The sequence below is a fragment of the Schistocerca americana genome, chromosome X (assembly GCF_021461395.2).
Source record: "Schistocerca americana isolate TAMUIC-IGC-003095 chromosome X, iqSchAmer2.1, whole genome shotgun sequence".
Lineage (NCBI taxonomy): Eukaryota > Metazoa > Arthropoda > Insecta > Orthoptera > Acrididae > Schistocerca > Schistocerca americana.
The window spans coordinates 159506225-159509904 of NC_060130.1; positions in this window are offsets into that span (position 1 = coordinate 159506225).

Here is a 3680-nt window from a genome sequence, read left to right on the forward strand (position 1 = left end):
TAAAGGTGTTAGGGAAATCACCAGGTCCCACGCCTTGTTCAGTTGAAAGCCGCCGTCACTATTAATGAGATCTTCCGCCAAACGCATTTCCACTGATTCCTTAATAACTGAATCCCTGAAGTATCTCGTCGAGGCCAATATTTCAGTGGCAGGATAATCCATGGAATGTCCCACAGAGACACAGTTCTTGGCTATGGCTGACTTACTCGGCTGGGAAAGGCAAAAATGGTGACCGCGTTCGTCGCACCTTTCACGCATGTGTGCGTTGTCAGACCAAAGTAGGCTTTGCTACAGGTACGGTATTCCGTAGATTCCAGTTCTCCTGCCACCCCCAGTGCAAAACACTCACGTGAAGATGGCTGAATGGTTGTCACCCGAAATATCACGGCAAGAAGTCAACGTCCCCCGGCTGCAATTCCGAAACTTCCTGGAATACTCTTTACGCCGGGAAAATTTCAACAATTACATAGAAATGCACTACTTGAAGAAACCTACAGAAATCACAAGTGATCTCCAGGTAACTATAAGGGAAGCTTATGCAGCATCTGAGCGACACATCTATGGAAGTAATGGCGCACGCACTCAAGGATGTCAAGGAACGTGAATGTTGCGTGTCTTCAAGGATAAACCGTCCATAGCAGCTACGATGAAGCGCTCTCGACCAGGGGGCATGTCCGCTACAACCAGTGTGCCACTGAAAACGTATTTAAAATGCAGCTTAAGACTGCTACTTACATGATTCTGGTTTCCAGAGTAGAAAAGAACGACAACCGTAATAGAATTCTCAAAATATCGTCTGTAGTGTTCTTGGAGTAGGCAGGATCTTCCTATGGACCAGGGTGCAATTTAGTGTTTATGAGGAATCTCGTTCATAGCAAACAACACTGCATGGCCAATAGTCCCTGGAAATCCATTATTATTCGTTCCAAGTATGCCAGCCACGGAACTCATAGTGTTTAGGAAATTCTGTTGCTAGCGTATACGTTCCAGTACATTAAGGTGAAATTTGTTGCCATTCTTTCTGATACATCGTGGATACTCGAAACTGCAACTCATTCCAAAGACGAATGATGTGATTGAGGGGACATTTGTATAGGCTAATCCAGCAAACCCGCCCGATTTTCTTCGAGAGACGATCAATTATCTTTGCTCTGTGGACAATAGTGGTTCCACGGTGTGTTCCTCAAACCGATTTTGTAAGCATATGAGTTTATCCAAAAAACAAAACTGCCAGATACCGCACGAAGATAAATAGGTCTAGGCTACAGCATCATATTCACTATTTGTACCGTTGTCACAATACAGGGTGAAAAGTATTTAAACCGACAACTCTGGGAGGTTGTAGGGGACATCAAAACAAATATTTTTCCCTAATGTCATTTTTTCCAATGAGGAGTATTTAAACCAGTAGAGGAAGATTTCTCTGGCGACAAATTAATTAAACCAATAAACACTTTTTCATTTTTTTACGACCAAGAGACAACACTTCAACACAACCCAATTTCAATTACAGTAGCTTTTCAAAAATGCCTCCATTAACACGTAAACAACGGTTACACCGTCGGATCATGTTCTGTCTGACACGGGCAAAAACCCCAGGAGTATCCTGAATTGTTCCTGCTGCTGCTACTATGCGGGCAACCGGATCCTCTTCTGATGCAACAGGATGTAATGGTACTTGAATTACGCAACCATTACGGCACCTCACCTGAACCTCTCGATACCAGTAATATTCTACTGTGTTTCTGTTAACTACTTAACATATTTCTGAGACAACATTCAGATTTGATTTCATTTGTGATACATCGATATGTTTATGTTGCAATGATATTATTCTTATGTGTATTCGTTCTTTTGTCGCTATGATCTTTGACGTACTTGTAACTCTGATTTTTGGGCGCGTAAGCGATAGTTGTTAACTTGTTAGAGAGTCGGACCTTGAGAAGGTCAAGTCTTGGACGTCATGTTGGAAAGACGCTTAACGTAGTCAGCCTACAAAATGTGAACTTTAACAGTGACTGTGAGGAAGATGTTTTCAAGTATGTTTTGTATTGTGAAGTGATGTTTTGTGTTTACGTGATATTGCAATAAAAGCAATTAAAAGGAAGTGTAATTTAATTTCGGAGTGCTGATTATTTTTTTACATCACCATTGTCCAGCAAAAGTGTAATCTTCAAGGATGGTTTGTGAAGCGCATCTACATAACTTTTGAATATAGCAGAATAAAACTTAGGCCTCTTTGCATCCGAGCTTGGAATCATAACCACCTAGATTTTCAACGATTGAGCCATGATTTTACGACGAGACCAGCGTGGGAAACGCAAAAAGATGAGTGTCTAGTTTTTTCATTATTACATGAAATGACTATTAACTGTGCTCTAATGACACCTGACACATAATATGACTGTTGTTGCCCGAAAATGCAGTATTTAGCAGCGTGAGCAACACCACAATCGTTATTAAATGCTGACCTTTGTTGTGGTAGGGTTGTTAGAAGGAGTTGCGTAGACAAGGTTGCGCATCTCTCCCCACACAAAAAAGTCCAGAGGGGACATATCATGGGATCGAGCAGGCCATGATACAGGACCACCTCTGCCAGTCCACGTTTCTGGGAACCGTCGGTACAGGAATCGACGCGCACGACGACTGAAGTGTGCTGGCGCCCCGTCATGTTGGAACCACTGCGTTGTCTTGTAGGGAGCGGGACGTCTTCCAGCAATTCTGGCAATGCTCTGGCGAGAAAATTGTAATAGTACCTGCCATTTAATGGCCTAGGTAGCAGATACGGCCCAATTAAACAGTCCCCAAAAACACCGATCCACACATTAACGAAGAACTGCAGTTGATGAGCGCTAGTAACTGTGGCATGTGGATTACCTTCACTCCAAACATGCGAATTTTGCATGTTGAAGACTCCATCACTCCCGAACGTTTCTTCATCGGTAAACAGCACAGACGATGGAAATGTAGGATGCATTTCACACTGTTCCAGGTACCACTGCGAAAACTGTGCTCTGGTTGGATAATCAACTGGTTCTAGGTTGTGGACACGCTGTTAATGAAATGGACGTAACAATTGCTCTCGAAGGACTGTTCTTACATTCCTCTGATTCATCCCAATGTTACGTGCAATTGCACGAGTGCTGATTGAAGGATCCCGCTCCACATGCTGCAAGACAGCTTCCTCAAATTGCAGCGTTCTTACTGTGCGACGGCGTCCCTGTCCAGGTAATCTGCTAAATGACCCGGTCTCACGCAGACGTTGGTACACAGCAGCAAAGGTCGTATGATGTGGGAAACGGCGATTAGGATATTGTTGTTGATAAACCCGCTGTGCAGCTCGTCCGTCGTGGTGCGCTACGTAGTACGCACCAGCCATATGAGTGTACTCACTCCAGGTGTATCGCTCCATTAGTAAACAGAGACAATGCACTGCTTCACTGGTGGACACCAGTTGCCTACAACTGAAGAGCGTAATACGCCCTCTAACAACTGAAAATCGTAATAGGCCTCTAACAACTGAAGAGCGTAATACGGCCTTCACCGGTTTCAGTAATCCTCATAGGAAAAAATGACATTAGGGAAAAATATTTGTTTTGATGTCTCCTACAACCTCCCAGAGTTTGTCGGTTTAAATACTTTTCGCCCTGTATGTAATACCATACACTACGCACCAACGC